Source organism: Archocentrus centrarchus, chromosome 7 (assembly GCF_007364275.1).
Source record: "Archocentrus centrarchus isolate MPI-CPG fArcCen1 chromosome 7, fArcCen1, whole genome shotgun sequence".
NCBI lineage: Eukaryota > Metazoa > Chordata > Actinopteri > Cichliformes > Cichlidae > Archocentrus > Archocentrus centrarchus.
Genome location: NC_044352.1, coordinates 20,072,247 through 20,090,005, shown reverse-complemented (window position 1 = coordinate 20,090,005; position 17,759 = coordinate 20,072,247). Strand labels below are relative to the sequence as shown.

At 34.9% G+C, this 17,759-nt stretch overlaps 2 long non-coding RNA genes across 5 annotated transcripts; one reads left to right on the top strand and one right to left on the bottom strand.

The window, feature by feature from the left end:
- The first annotated feature begins 3,185 nt into the window (after positions 1-3,185).
- Positions 3,186-5,242, top strand: LOC115783466 (uncharacterized). 2 transcript variants are annotated; one of them, XR_004020215.1, is made up of 4 exons: positions 3,186-3,328; positions 3,706-3,744; positions 3,824-3,853; positions 4,217-5,242. It is a non-coding gene; the product is annotated as an uncharacterized LOC115783466 (long non-coding RNA). The 2 variants fall into 2 exon arrangements; XR_004020214.1 differs by having other exon boundaries at positions 3,706-3,740; positions 4,217-5,241.
- Positions 5,243-9,381: 4,139 nt separating this feature from the next.
- LOC115783413 (uncharacterized) lies at positions 9,382-11,442 on the bottom strand. 3 transcript variants are annotated; one of them, XR_004020211.1, is made up of 4 exons: positions 11,300-11,442; positions 10,890-10,924; positions 10,778-10,807; positions 9,382-10,415 (listed from the first exon to the last, which is right to left on the bottom strand). It is a non-coding gene; the product is annotated as an uncharacterized LOC115783413 (long non-coding RNA). The 3 variants fall into 3 exon arrangements; XR_004020210.1 differs by having other exon boundaries at positions 9,384-10,619; positions 10,886-10,924; XR_004020212.1 differs by having other exon boundaries at positions 9,384-10,619.
- Positions 11,443-17,759: the final 6,317 nt, after the last annotated feature.

Below are 17,759 nucleotides of genomic sequence, written 5' to 3'. Positions count from 1 at the left end.
AGGACACCGTTAGTGAGCCTACTGAGACCTCTGTGTGCCACCACGAAAGTGATCATAAAATAAGTCAGACAGAAAGGTCGGCAAGCCTGAACTTTCGCCCCTCCTCCCTTCCTCTCTGCCCCCGCCTCTCTCTCTCTCCTGCTCCTCCTCCTGTTCCTCCTCCTGCTCCTCCTCCTCCTCAGTGTTAGGGTTTGTGTTTAATTCTTCTGAGGAAAAAGAAAAATTAAAAAATGAAATTGTAAATTAAAAAATATAATTGAAAATAAAAGCAAATAAAATAAATAAAAAGAAGAAAAGCAAATGAAAATATATAAGCAAGAAAAAATAAAAGTAAATGACAAAAACTAAAAAGTAAATGAAAACTAAAAAAATGAAAGCAATTAAAATTGAAAATTAAAAAATAAAATTGAAAATTAAAAAATAAAATTGAAAATTAAAAAATAAAATTGTAAATGTAAAAATAAAATTGTAAATTAAAATTTAAAAAGTAAACTAAAAATTAAATTTTTAAAAAGTAAAATAAAAGTAAATTAGTGAAATCATCTGTTTTTTAAAAAAGTTTTCTGTTTTTCTAGTTCCACTAAAAACCTACCCCTCCCTCCTCCCTCCTCCCTCCTATGTTGAGCTGCTTTGAGATGTCGAGCCGCTTTGAGATGTTATCCACCTCTCTGTATTACAGTGTATTACGGTATTGAAAAAAGAAAACCAATAATTTAGACTTCAGTGGGGCCCCACCTATGCCCCTATTCAGGGCCTCTCTTTTGACGGTAACACCTCTGTTTGCTTTAGGTAAGATACAGAAAAATAACGGTCACCGAACCTCTTTAGCTTGCTGGACGCATCTGTTTTTGTAAGATAAGAACCCCACACCCCTTTTCCAAAAAATTGAAAATTAAAAAATAAAATTGAAAATTAAAAAATAAAATTTGAAAATAAAAAAATAAAATTGAAAATTAAAAAATAAAATTGAAAATTAAAAAATGAAATTGTAAATTAAAAATAAAATGTAAAAACTAAAATGTAAAAAATACAATTGAAAAAATAAAAGTAAATGAAAAAATGAAAGCAAATGAAATTGTAAATTAAAAAAATAAAATTGTAAATTTAAAAATAAAACTGTAAATTAAATAATAAAATTTAAAAAGTAAACTAAAAATTAAATTTTTAAAAAGTAAAATAAAAGTAAATTAGTGAAATCATCTGTTTTTTTTTTTTTAAAGTTTCTGTTTTCTAGTTCCACTGACCTGTAACAGAAAATAGACACTAAAAACCTCCCCTCCCTCCTCCCTCCTCCCCCCTATGTTGAGCCTCTTTGAGATCTTATCCACCTCTCTGTATTACAGTGTATTACGGTATTGAAAAAAGAAAACCAATAATTTAGACTTCAGTGGGGGCCACACCTATGCCCCCTATTCAGGGCCTCTCTTTTCACGGTAACACCTTTGTTTTGCTTTAGGTAAGATACAGAAAAATAACGGTCACCGAACCTCTTTAGCTTGCTGGACACATCTGTTTTTGTAAGATAAGAACCCCACACCCCTTTTCCATAAAATTGAAAATTAAAAAATAAAATTGAAAATTAAAAAATTAAATAGAAAATTAAAAAATAAAATTTTAAATTTAAAAATAAAATTACAAAGTAAATAAAACTAAACTAAAAATTAAATTTTTAAAAAGTAAAATAAAAGTAAATTAGTGAAATCATCTGTTTTTTAAAAAAGTTTTCTGTTTTTCTAGTTCCACTAAAAAACCTCCCCCTCCCTCCTCCCTCCTCCCTCCTATGTTGAGCCGCTTTGAGATGTTATCCACCTCTCTGTATTACAGTGTATTACAGTATTGAAAAAAGAAAACCAATAATTTAGACTTCAGTGGGGCCCCACCTATGCCCCCCTATTCAGGGCCTCTCTTTTGACAGTAACACCTCTGTTTGCTTTAGGTAAGATACAGAAAAATAACGGTCACCGAACCTCTTTAGCTTGTTGTACGCATCTGTTTTTGTAAGATAAGTACCCCACCCCCACCCCACCCCTCTTCCGATCAATCAGTTTCGTAAATGGTCCAGACTTTTACCGTGAGCACATCAGAGCCTGTCTCGTTTATGAAAAAAACAACTGAACCTACTAAGGTGCCGTTTACACGAAGCCGTTTTCACTGGAAACGGTGTCGTTTTGATGCGTTTCAGCCTTTCGTTTACACGATGGCATTTCAGAAACGATCCGCGTTTACACGAGGACATGTGAAACGATGAAAACGATGTAGTTCCCATGCCAGGCCACAAGTTGGCGTTGGTTTTCTCTTTGCAGTTTGTTTACGCAAGACGCGCATGCGTGGAGTGACACAGTAGGTAGTGCGGCAAATTGTTCATTACTTACAAAACGGCCAATGTGAGAGGTTTTGTGTGGACAGATGATGAGGTTGGATCGCTGCTGCACACAACGCTGAATTACAAAACGGTAAAAACACAGGAAAAGCATAAGAAGCACTCGTGAATCCGCGAGTACTGTTTATCAGTTTGCGCGTGCGCGAAAAACTGGCCGTCGCAACCATAGTGCGCATGTGCGAGTCGAGCGTTTTCAAATCACCCCGGTTTCAAGTGTTTACACGAAAACGCAAGCCGGTGCGTTTCTGAAACGCTCCACTCTGGACCCCGTTTCTGAAACACATCGTTTTCACTCTGTTGTCGTGTAAACAGAAGGGCGAAACGCATCAAAACGACACCGTTGTCGTGTAAACGCAAGGCCGAAACGCATCAAAACGACACCGTTTCAAAATGAAAACGGTCTCGTGTAAACGGCACCTAAATAGAATAGAATAGAATAGAATAGAATGCCTTTATTGTCATTATACAGGATGTACAATGAGATGGGAGGGCCACTCCTGTTCAGTGCCATACAACAGAAAATCAAACTCTCTAAAATAAAAATAAAAATATTATAACCTATTATAATCAAGAAATATACAGAAAAGAAACAATGTATAAAATATACAAAAAATAGAATGTATAAAAAATATATACATACATTGGTGCATCTGTACATTGTAAGAAAAGTAAATAAGTGTATACATATAATAATAATGAAGATGATGAATATTGCACTTGGCGAATGAATATTGCACTAGTGAATGAATACTGGATATTACACAATATAGGAATGTTAGATATTGTTCAGTATGAATAATCTAATATTGCACAGAGATGTGGGTGTTGCACAGTTACGGTGGGTGAGTGTGAGAGTTCAGGGTGGTGATTGCTCTGACGAAGAACCTGTTCTTGAGTCTGTTTGTTCTGGCAACCGTGTAAAACAAGTGATTGGCAACTTTAGTTAAGGTAAGTTATGTTTATTTCCCCTTTGTATGTATAGTTCCAGCCTCATAACTCAAAAAAAAAAAAAAAAAAAAATATATATATATATATATATATATATATATATATAGGTTATTATAGATCACAGACCTGCCTTAGAAAGAAGAATGATAAAATCTGCCATTTGGGTGTAAAAGCTAACTGTCAAACACACAAACCTATAAAGAGCCTCAGTGTAAATATGTTGTTAGTTTGTTCCTCTAAATGTGACTCTTGGACGGTCGCTAGGATTTTTTGTAAAGACATGGTTTATACAGGTATATCAAACTCTGTTTTTAGGTTGTAGGTCATTTAAAAAATACTTTCTAAATTTTTTATTTTTTTTTTAACTTTTGTGTTAGATCACACGCTCATGGGCTCCATTTCAGATACAGATGTCAGTAAGTTTTTTTTTTTTGTTTTTTTTTCACGGCATGTCTTGATGAATAAGAGGGTCATAGAACTTTTTTTTTTCTTCAGATGCTGGATTGATTGGGGAGGCGGATATTGGTATGTTTTGGGGTTTTTTGAGGGTTTTTTTTTTTGTGGTATTTTTGTTTTTCAGACAAAAAAAACAAAATGCTTTAAAAATAAGAAACTTTTTAAACCATTTCAGACATATTTGAGTTAGACCTCTATCTTCACATTCAGAGACCTTTGTCCCCTCAGTAACAGGACTGGGCTCAGCTCCTAAGGGCAGCAAGCTAGTGGAAAGCCAAAGATAGAATCTCCGTGGTGCAACCTCAATAGGAAAACATCTCACAGTTGACAGAAGTGACAACCCTGCCCCAAATTTTGCCACATAAGTTATTAAAAATAGGTGAGTATGTTTACTATGTTTGTTTTATTAATTTAAAAAAATCTGTCTTTCAGGAGGTAAAGGTGTTATTGGAGCTCGCATACCAATACGCAGAAGGACGTGGAGAAATGAGAGGAGGTGCAGGGGCCTATACACTAGGGTTCTTTTGTAAAACATTTACACCTGTGTTAGAATTATTAACCTTAATAAAACATTTACAGTCATGTCAGAGTTATTGACCTTAATAAAATAAGTTTTTTGTTTTTTTTAAACTGGATTTTATTGAACAATAAAATGTCTAGTAATGATTATTTTAGAGATTTAAATGCAGCTTTAGCCTTGTTAGAGGGTGAAAATAGAGAGAACGCTAGTCAATCCAATCCTGAAATCATCTCTTTGACTCCTGTTATTGATGCTGTGAACTCTTTCAACTGGCTACAACTATTGGACCCCCAACTCTCCCCGTGTTGATAATACATGAGATAACCCTATTGAACCCCCTCAAAATCAGACACCCAGTCATGATACATTTGATGTTTTTGATGCTATCGATAATGTTCTAGCTCAATTACAGTCTAACCAACAACCTATACCGTCTGAATTAATAGCCTGTTAAAGCAGAGACCCCGTGAAAATCCCTGTCCTTACTGTAAGGACGGCAATTGCAGTGAGATCAGCAAATGCACTGGGCTTGACATGCATGGAGTTCTGCTCCTGATTTATACTGTGTGTAGTTAAGTTATAGTTTTATTAAAAAGGCCCATCAAGGCCAAACTGTTATAATCTCTTGTGGTTTTCTGTCCTACTCTCTTATCTCTGCTGATTTTACTAGTACAGTCTACTATATTGCAATGAAATGCAGTATATTCTTTCATTTGGGACAGATCACATATTTTTAAATGACTATGCATAGTATATTTACATATTTGGTATTGCTGGATTTAGAAAATAAGCACATTAATTCAACAAGCCTACTGTGTTATATGACAATACATGCGACATAATAAAACTTGGGACTGAAGACTCAATTTTGTCAATACTTTTCAGTTGGGGCACTTCATACATTAAGTGACTTAACACCCTGATTATGCAGGCCATATTTACATATGTATTGATGGATTCAGCACAACCTCATCTTTCCAACAAGCCATCATATATGTTTCTATGACAAACCCTGGCAAAGCAATTACAAAGTAAATAAAAACATTTTGCATAGATATATTTTTTCCATGTTTGCCTATTTTAGGTATGTGTTCCAAGGTCTCTATCTACCATACTTTAAGATATTTCCATCCAGTTTTTTCTAGTGGGTAAAGCGAAGTCCTGACTACATACATGTCTATTCTGAAAGCTCTCAGGCCTTATGTTATTAATCTACATCGGTTTTGGGGGTTAACCCCATATGGACAGGCTGTACTTGAGTTCTTTTTTAGTTTTGGGTATATAACAATATCTATCAATTTAACCATCTTGGCAGTAAAATATTTTTGGCCAAGAATCCATTTCGTATAGGGAAGACATCAGAGATGAGGAAAAACATGGTTGGGTTTAGTTCTACCTCCAGTAGGTGTATGTCAAAATTTGGGGGGGGGGGCATTGTCACTAGCCTAGTGGATACGACGCCACATTGAGTGGGTGGGCCCCGTTTCTGTGATACGTCAGTGTATATGTCTATGGATTTACTGAGCTAGCGGAAATCCTGCTGACTGAAGGATGGAAGTTTGTTCATTCAGTCTGTTTACATGTTTTGTTATCTTACACAGGAGGAAGCACTTTTGGTGAAGTCTACTTCACTGCAGACTGTCTTTTTAAAGAATAAGTCAGCCTTTAGCTGTTTTTGCTCTGTATCTTTTCTGTTTACATTTTAATAGCACAGCTGTTAGTCTTTTCTTATGAAGGAAAAAAGCATTAATTTATTTGAGGAGCATTATTATTTAAATATGCCAGTGGTTTATTTTTCAGCAATCCCTCATGCACATCTACAGCTGAATGTTAATAAAAGTGTCTGTGTGACATTTGGGACATGTAGCTTTGACTCAGAAGTACCTTTTTGTTTATACCTTTGGGAAGAAAAAAATATCAAGATATATTTCTTATATCGCCATTCAGATAAAAAAATTTTGAGATATTATTTTGGTCCATATTCCCCAGCCCTAGTAGTTCTAAACATATTTAGGGTGTTTTTTCTTTACTTTTTGTCTCTTTTTCTTTACTTTTTGTCAGCTGGTTTACCAAAAGAAGCCATCTCATGCCATGATATGAGCTGTAAGAATCCTCAACATAGCGCTGAGTTATGCACTATGTATGAGAATGCTGTGACGCCCCTTCTTACCTCAAGTAAGCCTCTGTATAAAACCAGCTCACATGGTATCAAGCCAGGCTGGAATGACTATGTAGGAAAGCTTCATGGAGGGTCCAGAAGGGCTCTTAAAGCATGGGTTGATTTGGGTAAACATAGACATGCCCCTTTGTTTGAGTATAAAAAAACAGGCAAATGCAAATTTTAAATATGCTTTAAGATTTATAAAGAGAAACAAAAACACTATGAGGTCTGACTCTTGCAAGAAAGTTAAAAAATAATGTCTAGGACTAGAAATTAAGAAAATAAATAATTGCAAAACATCACTTCCAACTACTATTGATGGTGTCAGAGATGTAAAAGAAATTACTCAGTTACGGCAGGAACACTACACTGAGCTGTTTAATTGTGTCAAAAGTAACGCTTATGTGGTGGGTGACATACATAGTAATGAGAATGTGATTGTCTCCCCTCAAGAAATGCATAATGCAATCATGACACTGAAAGACAATAAGGCATGTGGTATGGATAACATTTGTACTGAGCATCTGAAAAATGCAAGTAGAAAACTCTGTCCACTACTTTCTATGTGTTTCACTGGCCTTTTAGTCTCCAAAGATGATATTCCTTTCCCCCGACAGCCTTGATTGCAACTACATGCAAATAATCAATTATGCACATTAGGTGATGGCGTCATATAGCAACTTCTAGGGGATGCTGCTTGGGCTGCTGCACCTACAGCAGCATCCCCGACATCACCGACATCCCCGACATCACCGACATCCCCGACATCACCGACATCACCGATGTCGTTGTTGATACTAAACTAATTCCAGATGTGCTGACTGTTAATTATCATCCTATTGTCATCTCTGACCATGCTCCTCTCACATTAGATATCAAATTTCCCATTCAACATCGATATGTAACACCGTGGAAGTTCAATCTTTTAATGATGTAAACGGTGATGTCGGGGATGTCGGTGATGTCGGGGATGCTGCTGTAGGTGCAGCAGCCCAAGCAGCATCCCCTAGAAGTTGCTATATGACGCCATCACCTAATGTGCATAATTGATTATTTGCATGTAGTTGCAATCAAGGCTGTCGGGGGAAAGGAATATCATCTTTGGAGACTAAAAGGCCAGTGAAACACATAGAAAGTAGTGGACAGAGTTTTCTACTTGCATTTTTCAGATGCTCAGTACAAATGTTATCCATACCACATGCCTTATTGTCTTTCAGTGTCATGATTGCATTATGTATTTCTTGAGGGGAGACAATCACATTCTCATTACTATGTATGTCACCCGCCACATAAGCGTTACTTTTGACACAATTAAACAGCTCAGTGTAGTGTTCCTGCCGTAACTGAGTAATTTCTTTTACATCTCTGACACCATCAATAGTAGTTGGAAGTGATGTTTTGCAATTATTTATTTTCTTAATTTCTAGTCCTAGACATTATTTTTTAACTTTCTTGCAAGAGTCAGACCTCATAGTGTTTTTGTTTCTCTTTATAAATCTTAAAGCATATTTAAAATTTGCATTTGCCTGTTTTTTAATACTCAAACAAAGGGGCATGTCTATGTTTACCCAAATCAACCCATGCTTTAAGAGCCCTTCTGGACCCTCCATGAAGCTTTCCTACATAGTCATTCCAGCCTGGCTTGATACCATGTGAGCTGGTTTTATACAGAGGCTTACTTGAGGTAAGAAGGGGCGTCACAGCATTCTCATACATAGTGCATAACTCAGCGCTATGTTGAGGATTCTTACAGCTCATATCATGGCATGAGATGGCTTCTTTTGGTAAACCAGCTGACAAAAAGTAAAGAAAAAGAGACAAAAAGTAAAGAAAAAACACCCTAAATATGTTTAGAACTACTAGGGCTGGGGAATATGGACCAAAATAATATCTCAAAATTTTTTTATCTGAATGGCGATATAAGAAATATATCTTGATATTTTTTTCTTCCCAAAGGTATAAACAAAAAGGTACTTCTGAGTCAAAGCTACATGTCCCAAATGTCACACAGACACTTTTATTAACATTCAGCTGTAGATGTGCATGAGGGATTGCTGAAAAATAAACCACTGGCATATTTAAATAATAATGCTCCTCAAATAAATTAATGCTTTTTTCCTTCATAAGAAAAGACTAACAGCTGTGCTATTAAAATGTAAACAGAAAAGATACAGAGCAAAAACAGCTAAAGGCTGACTTATTCTTTAAAAAGACAGTCTGCAGTGAAGTAGACTTCACCAAAAGTGCTTCCTCCTGTGTAAGATAACAAAACATGTAAACAGACTGAATGAACAAACTTCCATCCTTCAGTCAGCAGGATTTCCGCTAGCTCAGTAAATCCATAGACATATACACTGACGTATCACAGAAACGGGGCCCACCCACTCAATGTGGCGTCGTATCCACTAGGCTAGTGACAATGCCCCCCCCCCCCCCCCCCCAAATTTTGACATACACCTACTGGAGGTAGAACTAAACCCAACCATGTTTTTCCTCATCTCTGATGTCTTCCCTATACGAAATGGATTCTTGGCCAAAAATATTTTACTGCCAAGATGGTTAAATTGATAGATATTGTTATATACCCAAAACTAAAAAAGAACTCAAGTACAGCCTGTCCATATGGGGTTAACCCCCAAAACCGATGTAGATTAATAACATAAGGCCTGAGAGCTTTCAGAATAGACATGTATGTAGTCAGGACTTCGCTTTACCCACTAGAAAAAACTGGATGGAAATATCTTAAAGTATGGTAGATAGAGACCTTGGAACACATACCTAAAATAGGCAAACATGGAAAAAATATATCTATGCAAAATGTTTTTATTTACTTTGTAATTGCTTTGCCAGGGTTTGTCATAGAAACATATATGATGGCTTGTTGGAAAGATGAGGTTGTGCTGAATCCATCAATACATATGTAAATATGGCCTGCATAATCAGGGTGTTAAGTCACTTAATGTATGAAGTGCCCCAACTGAAAAGTATTGACAAAATTGAGTCTTCAGTCCCAAGTTTTATTATGTCGCATGTATTGTCATATAACACAGTAGGCTTGTTGAATTAATGTGCTTATTTTCTAAATCCAGCAATACCAAATATGTAAATATACTATGCATAGTCATTTAAAAATATGTGATCTGTCCCAAATGAAAGAATATACTGCATTTCATTGCAATATAGTAGACTGTACTAGTAAAATCAGCAGAGATAAGAGAGTAGGACAGAAAACCACAAGAGATTATAACAGTTTGGCCTTGATGGGCCTTTTTAATAAAACTATAACTTAACTACACACAGTATAAATCAGGAGCAGAACTCCATGCATGTCAAGCCCAGTGCATTTGCTGATCTCACTGCAATTGCCGTCCTTACAGTAAGGACAGGGATTTTCACGGGGTCTCTGCTTTAACAGGCTATTAATTCAGACGGTATAGGTTGTTGGTTAGACTGTAATTGAGCTAGAACATTATCGATAGCATCAAAAACATCAAATGTATCATGACTGGGTGTCTGATTTTGAGGGGGTTCAATAGGGTTATCTCATGTATTATCAACACGGGGAGAGTTGGGGGTCCAATAGTTGTAGCCAGTTGAAAGACTTCACAGCATCAATAACAGGAGTCAAAGAGATGATTTCAGGATTGGATTGACTAGCGTTCTCTCTATTTTCACCCTCTAACAAGGCTAAAGCTGCATTTAAATCTCTAAAATAATCATTACTAGACATTTTATTGTTCAATAAAATCCAGTTTAAAAAAAACAAAAAACTTATTTTATTAAGGTCAATAACTCTGACATGACTGTAAATGTTTTATTAAGGTTAATAATTCTAACACAGGTGTAAATGTTTTACAAAAGAACCCTAGTGTATAGGCCCCTGCACCTCCTCTCATTTCTCCACGTCCTTCTGCGTATTGGTATGCGAGCTCCAATAACACCTTTACCTCCTGAAAGACAGATTTTTTTAAATTAATAAAACAAACATAGTAAACATACTCACCTATTTTTAATAACTTATGTGACAAAATTTGGGGCAGGGTTGTCACTTCTGTCAACTGTGAGATGTTTTCCTATTGAGGTTGCACCACGGAGATTCTATCTTTGGCTTTCCACTAGCTTGCTGCCCTTAGAAGCTGAGCCCAGTCCTGTTACTGAGGGGACAAAGGTCTCTGAATGTGAAGATAGAGGTCTAACTCAAATATGTCTGAAATGGTTTAAAAAGTTTCTTATTTTTAAAGCATTTTGTTTTTTTTGTCTGAAAAACAAAAATACCACAAAAAAAAAACCCTCAAAAAACCCCAAAACATACCAATATCCGCCTCCCCAATCAATCCAGCATCTGAAGAAAAAAAAAAGTTCTATGACCCTCTTATTCATCAAGACATGCCGTGAAAAAAAAACAAAAAAAAAAACTTACTGACATCTGTATCTGAAATGGAGCCCATGAGCGTGTGATCTAACACAAAAGTTAAAAAAAAAATAAAAAATTTAGAAAGTATTTTTTAAATGACCTACAACCTAAAAACAGAGTTTGATATACCTGTATAAACCATGTCTTTACAAAAAATCCTAGCGACCGTCCAAGAGTCACATTTAGAGGAACAAACTAACAACATATTTACACTGAGGCTCTTTATAGGTTTGTGTGTTTGACAGTTAGCTTTTACACCCAAATGGCAGATTTTATCATTCTTCTTTCTAAGGCAGGTCTGTGATCTATAATAACCTATATATATATATATATATATATATATATATTTTTTTTTTTTTTTTTTTTTTTGAGTTATGAGGCTGGAACTATACATCCAAAGGGGAAATAAACATAACTTACCTTAACTAAAGTTGCCAATCACTTGTTTTACACGGTTGCCAGAACAAACAGACTCAAGAACAGGTTCTTCGTCAGAGCAATCACCACCCTGAACTCTCACACTCACCCACCGTAACTGTGCAACACCCACATCTCTGTGCAATATTAGATTATTCATACTGAACAATATCTAACATTCCTATATTGTGTAATATCCAGTATTCATTCACTAGTGCAATATTCATTCGCCAAGTGCAATATTCATCATCTTCATTATTATTATATGTATACACTTATTTACTTTTCTTACAATGTACAGATGCACCAATGTATGTATATATTTTTTATACATTCTATTTTTTGTATATTTTATACATTGTTTCTTTTCTGTATATTTCTTGATTATAATAGGTTATAATATTTTTATTTTTATTTTAGAGAGTTTGATTTTCTGTTGTATGGCACTGAACAGGAGTGGCCCTCCCATCTCATTGTACATCCTGTATAATGACAATAAAGGCATTCTATTCTATTCTATTCTATTCTATTTAGTAGGTTCAGTTGTTTTTTTCATAAACGAGACAGGCTCTGATGTGCTCACGGTAAAAGTCTGGACCATTTACGAAACTGATTGATCGGAAGAGGGGTGGGGTGGGGGTGGGGTACTTATCTTACAAAAACAGATGCGTACAACAAGCTAAAGAGGTTCGGTGACCGTTATTTTTCTGTATCTTACCTAAAGCAAACAGAGGTGTTACTGTCAAAAGAGAGGCCCTGAATAGGGGGGCATAGGTGGGGCCCCACTGAAGTCTAAATTATTGGTTTTCTTTTTTAAATACTGTAATACACTGTAATACAGAGAGGTGGATAACATCTCAAAGCGGCTCAACATAGGAGGGAGGAAGGAGGAGGGAGGGGGAGGTTTTTTAGTGGAACTAGAAAAACAGAAAACTTTTTTAAAAAACAGATGATTTCACTAATTTACTTTTATTTTACTTTTTAAAAATTTAATTTTTAGTTTAGTTTTATTTACTTTGTAATTTTATTTTTAAATTTAAAATTTTATTTTTTAATTTTCTATTTAATTTTTTAATTTTCAATTTTATTTTTTAATTTTCAATTTTATGGAAAAGGGGTGTGGGGTTCTTATCTTACAAAAACAGATGTGTCCAGCAAGCTAAAGAGGTTCGGTGACCGTTATTTTTCTGTATCTTACCTAAAGCAAAACAAAGGTGTTACCGTGAAAAGAGAGGCCCTGAATAGGGGGCATAGGTGTGGCCCCCACTGAAGTCTAAATTATTGGTTTTCTTTTTTCAATACCGTAATACACTGTAATACAGAGAGGTGGATAAGATCTCAAAGAGGCTCAACATAGGGGGGAGGAGGGAGGAGGGAGGGGAGGTTTTTAGTGTCTATTTTCTGTTACAGGTCAGTGGAACTAGAAAACAGAAACTTTTTAAAAAAAAAAACAGATGATTTCACTAATTTACTTTTATTTTACTTTTTAAAAATTTAATTTTTAGTTTACTTTTTAAATTTTATTATTTAATTTACAGTTTTATTTTTAAATTTACAATTTTATTTTTTTTAATTTACAATTTCATTTGCTTTCATTTTTTTCATTTACTTTTATTTTTTCAATTGTATTTTTTACATTTTAGTTTTTACATTTTATTTTTAATTTACAATTTCATTTTTTAATTTTCAATTTTATTTTTTAATTTTCAATTTTATTTTTTTATTTTCAAATTTTATTTTTTAATTTTCAATTTTATTTTTTAATTTTCAATTTTTTGGAAAAGGGGTGTGGGGTTCTTATCTTACAAAAACAGATGTGTCCAGCAAGCTAAAGAGGTTCGGTGACCGTTATTTTTCTGTATCTTACCTAAAGCAAACAGAGGTGTTACCGTCAAAAGAGAGGCCCTGAATAGGGGCATAGGTGGGGCCCCACTGAAGTCTAAATTATTGGTTTTCTTTTTTCAATACCGTAATACACTGTAATACAGAGAGGTGGATAACATCTCAAAGCGGCTCGACATCTCAAAGCAGCTCAACATAGGAGGGAGGAGGGAGGAGGGAGGGGTAGGTTTTTAGTGGAACTAGAAAAACAGAAAACTTTTTAAAAAACAGATGATTTCACTAATTTACTTTTATTTTACTTTTTAAAAATTTAATTTTTAGTTTACTTTTTAAATTTTAATTTACAATTTTATTTTTACATTTACAATTTTATTTTTTAATTTTCAATTTTATTTTTTAATTTTCAATTTTATTTTTTAATTTTCAATTTTATTTGCTTTCATTTTTTTAGTTTTCATTTACTTTTTAGTTTTTGTCATTTACTTTTATTTTTTCTTGCTTATATATTTTCATTTGCTTTTCTTCTTTTTATTTATTTTATTTGCTTTTATTTTCAATTATATTTTTTAATTTACAATTTCATTTTTTAATTTTTCTTTTTCCTCAGAAGAATTAAACACAAAACCCTAACACTGAGGAGGAGGAGGAGCAGGAGGAGGAACAGGAGGAGGAGCAGGAGAGAGAGAGAGGCGGGGGCAGAGAGGAAGGGAGGAGGGGCGAAAGTTCAGGCTTGCCGACCTTTCTGTCTGACTTATTTTATGATCACTTTCGTGGTGGCACACAGAGGTCTCAGTAGGCTCACTAACGGTGTCCTGGTGCTGTCTTTGCGAAAATCGGGTAAAACGAATCTTGATTTCATTAATTTTTTTAGACGGAATTAAACATATACAAATAAAATTAAGTAAAGATTTCCAATGTGGTCCACAGCAAAATGTTTCAGTCATAGCTGAATGAAAAATGAAAAGAAAAAAAAACAAACTATACATGCTGTAATGTCTCACACAAATGAAATGACAAGTCCTGTGCCTTTTTATTTATTTATGTTTTACAAAATAAAAAGAAAATACCCAATTAAAATAAATATATAAATATATATATATATATATATATATATATAAATATATAAATATATATATATATTTATGTATACTTTCACCCACCTCCCCTATAGTGACACATAAGCACCAACCCTGACATTCATTTCCATATACCCCTTACATAATATTATCAATTTTTATAATCTACATTCAATTAAAAATATGACGTCATCTATATGAAAATTGCTTATCTTATCTATGCTATAGATCTTTATCTATTACTGATAAGATCTTGACATGCATTTGACAGAAGGTGGTACCTTATACCTCCTTGTGTTGCCATGTGCTTTATTATTTCATTCACAAAATGTGTACCATTGTCAGAATAAATGTATTGTAGAATCCCAAATGTAGGGATATAACTCCCTACTAGTATTTTCGCTACTGATGAGGCATCAGGGTGAGAACATGGAAATGCTTCCACCCACTTGGAATAGGCATCTATGATGACTAAACAGTATTTCTTTCCTTGGCATGTATTTAATTCAATGAAGTCCATGTGTACCTGTTCAAAAGGTTCACTTGGTAGGGGGATTCTTCCCCTCTTCGGTCGACATTGTCCCTGAGAGTTATGTTTTTGGCAGATAAGACATTTATCACAAAAAGTTTTTGCGTAATTTGTAAATCCATATATGATGAAAATCTTATTACAATTTGGCACAGCAGATTATCTGAATCAAAACACTGCTCCAACTGCACTCATGATGACCACCAACGTATGTTGACTCTTTCATTTTTGGCAATTAGCTGACAATTAGATATTAATGGCATGAGGAAAAGGTTCAGGGTGAATCGGCCTAGGCTGCTGAGGACTTCCCATGTGTTTCTTCTTCACGCATCTCTTTTCACTCACTCTATTTTCATATACAACTTTGTATTTAATCAGTAGTATTTTTTATTAATCTCGGGTTCTCTTCCACAGTTTGTCTTTTGTCCCATTTCTCTCACCTAACCCTAAACCGCTTGCAGCATATGGTTGCCCTTCGTGATACTTTGCCTGTGAACGTAACCAACCTCTGATCATCAAGATGTTTTGCAAATGTGGCTTTGATGACAGCCAGTGCAGAGCCATTATGAAAGCCAGAGTGTCTGTGTAATAAAACAGTGTATGATGATTCACTGGTATAGAGTGAGTTGCACATGCTGTACTGCCTTTAAAAATCATCGTCATATTAGAAAACATGCATAACCTATATGCAGCATATATAATTTATACAGCTCTTATTTAATTTTAGCGCTGGGGTTTTATCCAACTCACAGTGCCATCCCCGCAGTACCCCGTATATGAAACACCAGCAGCTACTAACAGTTTTTAAGGTGAAATGTGTTACTGCGTGTTATTTGGCACATGAGGTGACTTCAGTCAGCATACATTAAATATCATTATGACATTTGACCTTTCAATTTATTTTTAGTTCTCTTTTATTATGCTTTACTGAAATAAAATACACTTCAGTTATGACTGAATTTCCACTGGATTACAGTAAATGTGGATATTAGAAACCTATATAATAACTATGATTAACATATGTCTGTGTAGGTTCTCGGTCATCCAGGTGATAGTAGTTGAGGTGACTGGACTTCTTTAAGTTTTTTGAAGATGTTTCACCTCTCATCCGACAGGCTGCTTCAGTTTTCAAACCAAAAGGTGGAGAGACCCAAAGAAGGCGTTCGTCATTATAATCATTGGTTCTGGATAAAAAACAATGTGGGACTTTGTTCCATTCTATCAAGTGGCCTATTTATCAGAAAATTGGTCTGGAACCAGCAGGGAAAGAAAAATGATTGACCTGTGTTTACTACAGGCCAGGCGCTCTATTGCACTATTCTGGAAAAATGTAAAGTGCCCCTCTCTTAGCCGCTGGTTAAAGAACTTAACTTGAAGTTTGGCGCTTGAAAAGCTGACCTATATAGTAAGGAAAAAAGCTTCTGAGTTTTATGATATATGGAAGATGTTTTTGGAGTTTGTCAAAAATTGTGATATTTCAATATCCCAATTGGAAGAGTGAGATAATTATAATATCTACTTTGTGTGAGGAATGCATGTTGTTTAATTTCTTTTGATTATTAGTGACTTCTTTGTTGTTTGTTTATTTATATATTTATATTTGTTTATTATTATTATTATTATTATTTAAATACTGCCAGCTGTTCAATATGGGAAGGCTTGGGAAGTGTCGTTCATGGTATTTGTACATGCATAAAACTAATAAAGATATGTTTAAAAAAAAAAAAGTGGCCTATTTATGGGGCTATTATTGTAACAAAACGTTTGTGTGTGAGTTACACACACACACACACACACACACACATACAGTTTGTGAAATAAGGTAGCAGTCCTTGGTCAAGGCTTTCACCTGGTTACAAATGTTTCATTAGTGACCTCTACTGGACCGGGTATCTCTATTGTATCACAGCTCTTCAAAGAGATCTACAGTATTTTGTCTCAAGGATGAATTATGAATTTGCATTTAAAAGCATGACGTCAGCCTTTAACTAGGGCTTCCAACCATTTAGCAATGAGGTCAGAATTATCCAACATTTCCCAAAGAAATATTTGGGAGGGGATAAAGTGCCAGTTAATGAAAATGATTAGTAGCAGAACTCAGTTTTCTTCTTTACACTGCTGTTAATCATGTCCATGCCTCGATCATCAATCTACAGACCCCTGGGCACAAATGTATTGTGGGCCCTTGAAGTTCAGTTTGGACAGTTCAATTTGGTCCATAATGTGGCTGTGAGCCAAACTGGTCCCTTGGAAAGTTCTCATGCATGGAAGGACATCTGCCTCAACTGCTGGAGCAACTACTGAGACACTGCTGGTTCTTTGATGGGCCACCCAATTTTGCATGGACCCCTGGGCATTTTTTTCCAGTATAATACCCACTGGAAAATCCAGCCTTGATCATGTCACAACCTATATATATGTTTAGCACCCTCAGCACTATATATATATATATATATATATATATATATATATATCCAGTATACCCATATATATATATATGACATGATAGAGGCTGGATTATCCAATGGATATACTGGAAAAATACGCGTGTGTGTCAGATTATGATATAATGGAAAATGTCACGCTGGTTGGAGGGCTCCCTCTAGGGTCCAAACATACTGAAGAATCCTCTCTGATGACGCTGGAGCGACATGTGACCATTTTATCAGGCTAGACGCCTGCAGACAGACTGCTGTTCTCATGTTTGACCGCAAGGTGGAAACACAAGATCAGACAAAAATGCCACACAAGTTGAAAATTCCACTGAACTGTCATGAAGTAAATTAGAGCGTATTTATTTTAGTTGTAATCCATGCCCTTTATCTACAAATGATATCAGTTACTATTATTACTAATTATGCTTCAGTTATAATCGAATTTTTTTGTTCCTGGTTTTCTTTCTTTGCTGCCACAAAAGCTTTTGGTGTTGATATTGAATGTGTAGAGTAAATGACTTGAATTTTTTCTCAGTAACCAAGTCAGCTAATATAAATTACATGCTTTACACCTTCAGAAT